Genomic DNA, 7849 nt, shown 5'->3' on the forward strand with positions numbered 1-7849 from the left:
TTGAAAAACCTCCATACGATCGAGATGTGCTCATGAGAACTTTTTATCAGGATGCTTCAAAGGGTATTTTTCCAAAGTATGAACTAAATTCACTGGGATCTAACTTCCATGAGGTTTGTGCGGGGTACTTTGAATATATTATTTAAATGGAAAACAACAGTAACTAAAATATGGAAAAAAATACGTATCATAGTTCTCGTATCGCATTTTTATGAAATTTTGGGTATTGTATAAATTTTTGCCGGCAAAATCCTCCCAACAGTCGATTCGATTACCCAACATTTGAAGAGAATATATCTTGAGGTGCAAAACTGGCTCTACTGAGAGCAAAATGGCTTAAACTTCGTATACTGGGGGGTAGGAACTTAAATAACACACTTTTGTTCCTATAAAAATAACAGAAGTACCTACCTGTAGACGAGGGCATTTAGCACAAAATAAATCTATTTTTAAATACAACACCTAGAGAACTGCAGTTTTTTGCATTATGTTGAGAATGACGTCAGGAAAAAGTCTACTATTAAAAAATGGGTGGAAATCCATAATTGCACTTTAAAGTGCATAAAATGCATCCAAAAGTGCATCAACATGTCAAAAGCAGTATACTAAGGACCAAATTTTGTTATTCGGGGAATTTTTGGGGTCACTGAACACGATTACGCCATTAGAACCGACCCCCGGACCACCTGGTGCCCAAGGTCACTGCAAGGGTCGTCACCTTCTGGAGTTCCGAGGGTTTTTGGCACAAAATTGATGTAAACGGATTACTCATAGGTTTTTGGTATCGCTAAACACGAATATGCCATCAGAATTGACCTCAGGAGTACCTGGTGCTCAGGGTCGTTACTAAGGCGCGTCAGCTTCTGAGTTTCGAGGGCTTTTGGCATTTAATTAATGCAAATGGATTACTGGAGGGTTTTTGAGGTCTCTAAACACGAATATGCCATCAGAACCGACGCCCTGTGCACCTAGATCCCAAGGTCACTGCAAGGGACGTCATCTTCTAGAATTTTGAGGGATTTCGGCATTAAATTTATAAAAAGGGATTACTCTGTTGCACCATTTAATTGTTGCAAATGGATTACTGGAGAGTTTTGAAGTCGCTAAACACGAATATGCCATCAGAACCGACCCCCTATGCACCTGGTGCCCAAGGTCACTGCAAGGGACATCATCTTCTAAAGTTTTGAGGGATTTCGGCATTAAATTCATGAAAATAGATTACTTGGGGGTTTTTGAGATCGTTAAACACGAACACGCCATCAAAAGAGACCATCGTAGCACCTTGTCCCCCGGGGGCGAGTAAGTCCCCGTAATAACTGCAAGGGGCGTCATCCTCTGGGAGAGGTTTTTCGGTACTATATTGATGCAAACAGATTACTTATAGGTTTTTGGGTATTCTAAACACTAATGCAATACCCCATCAGAACAAACACTGGAGCACCTGGTGCCTAGGGCACGTCATCTTCTGGAGTTTCGAAAGTTTTCGGTACTCAATTGATGCAAACAGATTACTTATAGGTTTTTGGGGTTACTGAACACGAATTTGCCATCAGAACACACACCAGACCAGCTGGTGCCTAGGGTACGTCATCTGCTGGAGTTTCAAAAGTTTTCGGTACTAAATAATGCAAACGGATTACTCATGGCTTTTTGTGGTTGCTGAATACGAATACGTCGTTAGAACAGACACTGGAGCACCTGGTGCCTAAAGCACGTTATCTTCTAAAGTTGCGGGAGTTTTCGGTACCAAATTCATGCAAACAAATTACTTTTGGGTTTTTTGGGTTGTTAAATTGACTTATTATATAGGTATTTATATTATGTCGTTGCTGTTTATTGTTTTGATTGTTGTTAAACATAGTTAGTGTAGGATTTTTTATACTTATATTTGAAATGTAATAATTGTAACAAGGTTTCTCCTGTTAATAAAAAATAAATACATCATAAATATGACAATAAATTATTAATATAAAATATTCAAATTTTAATTGAAAAAATAAAGAGGAGATTTTTAGGAGCAAACCGTATTAATTATTATATTCCTTTTTATTTGTATCAGCCCTGGATACCAGATAACCCAGAGGCCTTCATCTACGTCATAATCGTACTCAACAACCTCCGAGTACACGGTATGTACCAATTTAGTGTCAAAAAGTCTGGAAATTCTAAAACATGACGTGCATAGCAATCACTCTGGGCATTAGGAACTCCGAGGGCTGGTTCTGATTTCTTTTAAAAACCCATGAGCAATTCGTATGCATCAATTTGGTACTGAAATTTCTCGAAATTCCATAAGGTGATATACTTTAGGCACCAGGTGCTCCGGTGTTTGTTCTGATGGCGTATTTGTCTTCAGCTACACCAAAAACTCATAAGTAATTCGTTTAAATCTATTTAATGCCGAAAACTCTCGAAACTCCAGAAGATGGCGTCCCTTGCAGTGACCCTAGACACCAGGTGCTCCGTGGGTCTGTTCCAATGGCATATTCATGTTTAGCCACCTCAATCGCCCGAGTAATCCATTTGCATCCATTTTATGCCGAAAACCCTCGAAATTCCAGAAGATGACGTGCCTTAGTAGCAATTCTGGGCATCACGCACTCCGGATTTTAATTCTGATGGCATATTCGTACTTAACGACCACAAAAAAACCGTAAATAATCCATTTGCATCAATTTAGTACTGAAAGCCTTCGAAACTCCAGAAGATAACGTCCCTTGCAGTGACCTTGAGCACCAGGTGATCCCGAAGTCTGTTCTGATGTCATATTCGTGTCTAACGACCTCAAAAACCCCCGAGTAGTCCAGTTGCATCAATTTAGTGCCCAAAATCCCTCTAAACTCCAGATCCCCCGAATAACAAAATTATAAATAAACAGTTTCTTTACTATCTTTTTGTTTTATTTCTTCAAGCAAAAAGTTTTACTAAATGAAACAAAAATTTTTGGGTCTACAAAATATCCAGTAATATATCTAAGGAAACCGCTCGGTGACGAAGGGGTTATCCGAGGTTTTGGAGGGAGAGGCGGAAGTTTATTAAGGGGCCTCATATCTTGAGTTGTCTAAGGGCCTTAAGATTTTTAATCCGGATCTGTACGTATGGCATCTGTTGTAGACTTTCCCTTAATAAATCCACAATGATACTGTCCTATAATATTCGCCATACATAGGGTCAATGTTCGTTTTATTAAGGTCTACATAATTTTGTATGATGTGTTTAAGTACCCTTTCAGACTAAGGCACTGGTGTTTGACACCTGCGTCCGCCACAGGTATTCAATTGCAGCAAAGCATTGGTGAGCCACTAAAATCAGCCAGACACTCAAAGGTGGCTCGTCTGTAGTCGTTCATTTAAAACAATGCTTTGCTGCCGGTGGCGAACACCGGTGTCCGACACCAGTGTCTTAGTCTGAAAGGGTACTAATAGCATCAGTCCCCTGTGTCCCTACACTCAAAAAAATTTAGTTCGTAGTATTGATTAACAGTGATTACTGAATAGTATTTCGTTGTAACAACAATTCAATTTTTTGTTTCAACGAACTTTTAGACATTGATGGATGTATTTGGTTATTGTCACAATGATTGAATAATAATTGTGAAAATAACTAGAGATAATTAATCAATAAGATTCAATTTATTCAGCCAATAAGTTAGTTTCGTATATTTAATAAATAATGTTAATTCTGGCAGCAACTCACTTTCTTGATTTCATAGATGATAAGCAATTACCTCGGTTTATCCTGACAACGTACAGATTTCATTAAAACAATGTACAAATGTTGTTAATATAGAGTAATATTTGATTATTCCATAGATGTAAACTGATTGTTGTGACAACGATTGCACTAATAAATCTACTACTGCGTTTAATAACCACAATCAATGCGTTCATGGTAACCATAAACGCAGTTGTTGAAACAATAAATGTGTTGCTTGACCAATTGAAATGTAACGGCTTTTCCTTATCGTGATACCCCGAGCTTCTCTGTTAGCTCTTGCCTCTGCCGAAGTGCCGAATAATTTCATTTCGTTTCCAAGTGTAGTCTGTACTGGAAGGAAGTTTTCGTGTGTCTATTATCGTATTAATTTTTTCGAATCCTGAGAAAACTAATTAGTATTTTCGAAAAATTTAAACACCGAATAAAATATTGCAGTATTATCGAGGGGTCTGAAGTCCCTGAGAACTTCTATAATGATTATTTTAATAAGTCACAAGGGTGAAAAAGAGAAAATTTAGTATGATTTTTAATTTCAAATACATATACCATTGAAAAGAAACTTTTTGTTTATTCTAAGTGATTTTCAGCCCTCGGTAATAATATCTTTTATTTGCGTCTAAATTTTTCAAAAATACTTATTAGTTTTCTCAGAATTCCAAAAAAAAATGAATGCGTTTAAAAAGAATTCGATCGAAAATTTGCACCTGCGCTCTCAAAAAGGATTAAAGTGTTATACATTTTTGAAATCACTATTTCAAACGCTTTTAAATGAGCTGTCGCATGATGTACTTTCCCATTTAAAAAAAAAGCAAAGTTGTACCTGTCATCTGAAAAGGGATCGCGTAAAGTTCGAAACATTGATTTTATAATATACTTTGATTACTTTAAAAATCGACCTGTCCGAATGTTTTGCTTATATACTAAAAATAAATAAGTTAATAAGGGGGGTATCACTTATTCCAGCGCAATGTATAACTGAAATCATATGAGAAATCACACAGTGTAAAATCCATTAGGTTTAGGACAAAAAAGGGGATTTGCAAAATTATTATTAATCAATTAATATACTGTTCTTACGATGTCAGTTGGACCAGAAGCATTTTTGGGGTCCGGTCAATAATTCTACGAAGAGCATAGAAATAAAGATAAACCATATAAACATTTGCTTGCTTCAAAATTGATCACTCCTTGTATTAGTCCACATGGACGCGGGTGTGGCTTACTACTTTCTAACGTATCTTATTGGGCAATAATGAAGAGTAATTGGTCAAATTGTTCGGAAGTGCTTAGGCTCAAATCATATCGTTATCTGGTCAAAATACCTTCTCATGTTTCAAAGGCGGCAAGCAATATAAACACTAAATAAACAGTGTCGTCGTCATAACTTACAATTATTTTATTTTTATAATACATTTTTTGTCTCATTTCTTTAGTACTTAAAAAATGAATAAGCACATTAAATTGCATTTGTAAGTATTATATACTTTTAATGATCAATTTTTAATTTTATTGTATTGTATTATACTGAAACTGTATTGTTTATACAGGATGTCCCATATATTATGCGAGATTTAATGACGTCAATTTGCTCAGTCCGCTGATTGGATAATGTAATTAATGGAATTTTTCCTGTTTCATATTTTTATTTTTTCCATATTTTCCTTTGTATGTGTCCATGTCTAAGAGCCATATATGAGGAGAGGGAGTGTACATTGATTGAAGACTCTTGATTTTAGGTTTTGGGGGTATTTTTTTTTCTTTAGAATAAAAGACAGTTTTCCGAGTGATGCCCAGGCCAATCTTATTATTTTTTTTTTATTTCTTCGGTCTGATTTTTTTTATTTAATTTAGTGATTTGTCCTAGAATATCTCTTTTACTTGCTTTATTCTTGTTTGTGCCACTGTAATTATTGGTTCTCCTTGTTGATTGGTCATGGCTTTTGTTTTACTGTAAGCGATGTTCAGTCCCATCTTTGTCGATTCACTATCTAGTGCTTCCATCATTCTTGGTAATTCTTCACTATTTTCTGTTTTAATACAATATATATACTTACAAGTCAAAAGTGACATTTGGAAAAATTGTGTAGCTCAAGCAAGTTCAAGTAAAATAAAAATATTATCTTGCTTTGTCACCAATATTAATGTCTTCTTCTTCTTTTCCTTCTTCTTCTTCTTGTGTAGACATGACTGTCTGTTTTTCAATGTGGCTCCAGTAAGTTGTCATTCCATCGTTTTCGTGGTCTTCCCACTTAGTTTTGGATCCCGCGTATGAAAAAAAAGTTGATTAATAGCAAGCTGAAAATTTTTTAATAGCTTAAGGGTGTGTAGTTGGAGAAACTTTGATATATGGGAACACTGGAATAGGGGAAGTTTTAATTGTGGAACAGGTTAAAAATTTGGAACGGCCAGACCACGAAAACGGCACATGTGTTTTGTTCGACAGAACAGACTTAAACTCTCCGAACAGAGATTAAACTCTCATGCAAAAATCAGCCTACTATTTATCACCAAATGGGCGTTTTAATGAGTGGAACATGTAGAATATGTCAAATGACAGGAATTATGACAGCTGATAAATAGCAGTCTGATTTTTGCATGAGAGTTTAATCTCTGTTCGGAGAGTTTAAGTCTGACCGTTCCAAATTTTTAACCACAATTAAAACTGCCCCTGTTACAGTGTTCTCATATATCACAGTTTATCCGACTAGACACCGTTTAAGCTATTAAAAAATTTTCAGCTTACTATTAATCAACTTTTTTTTCATACGCGGGATACAGACCTAACTGATCGTCTTCCTATTGGGGAACCGTCTCTCGCCGTCCTTACTACTTTGTTTTTTGTCATTTGGCTCATGTAGTTGTTCCATTATACTCTTCTGCTTTTTACCCAGTTATTGATGTTGTCCACCTTGCATATCTGTCGTATATCTGCACTTCTACCTCTTCCCATATCCCATCGATTTTTCAAAGTATTTTCATCTCTGCTGTTTCTAGCATTCTTTCTGTCCTTTCTGTATCAAGTCGTGTTTCTGCCGCGTATTTATGTCATTATTGGTCTGATAACTGTTGTGTAAATTGCGCCTTTCACTTCTTTTCCAATATTGGTGTGGTAGTTATAAACACGACAAGTGTCGAATCAAGTTCTGAACACACGGATAGTGATATATTTCAACTTGTCAAAAATATGTCCTATGTATAGTATTTTTACTACAAAAGCGATATTACGTAGGTCAAAATTTTTGACGTAAGAGAACTGTCAAAACATTAGAATGTGAATTTTCATTATTGCCATGTTTATTATAAACATGGATATAATGAAGAGTCACATTCTAATGTTTTGACAGTTCTCTTACGTCAAAAATTTTGACCTACGTAATATCGCTTTTGTAGTAAAAATACTATACAGTAGTAAAAGTGATCTCTTCATTAGTCACGAATTAGACAATTCGACTGGAAGAGGAATTGTTCGTTTTCATGTATTTTATGTGTATATTCAAAGTGTAGTCTTATTTCTTTAGTTCTCAAATTAATAAGCACGTTAAATTTCATTTGTATTATGTATTTTTAATTATCTTTGGTGTCAATTTCATAAAGAAATGTGAACAGTTAACAACATTATTACTGTTTAACAAATATTGAACCATAATTTAAAAATAAAAGTTTACTCATTAATTTCTATTGCGCCGCCTATGTTTTACAAACGGTGCCGACAATTGGTGTCGAATTTTGTTTTTATACTGGTCCAACTGACATCGTAAGAACAGTACATTGAGCTAATGCTTCAGTAATTATTAATATAACATACGTTCATAGTAGGAATGAACGAAATTGATTGTAGGAATTAATAGAATTGCTTGTAAGAATAACCGTATTTATTGTGGGAATGAACGGAATTAATTGTAAGAATAAACGGAAATAATTGTAAAAATAAACGAAATTTATTAAATGCATGAAGCAGTATACGCATACGTTAGGAGAAATAACACTGGTATTGACACAACGAATAGTCTTCGTCGGTCAATTAACGACGTTGTTGTTTCAATGAATAGTGTTCGTTGACTCAGTGAACAATGTTCGTAATATCAATAAACGTAATAAGTACATTGGATCAACTAAAGAAAATAATGAA

Source organism: Diabrotica virgifera, chromosome 4, assembly GCF_917563875.1.
Source record: "Diabrotica virgifera virgifera chromosome 4, PGI_DIABVI_V3a".
Taxonomy (NCBI): domain Eukaryota; kingdom Metazoa; phylum Arthropoda; class Insecta; order Coleoptera; family Chrysomelidae; genus Diabrotica; species Diabrotica virgifera.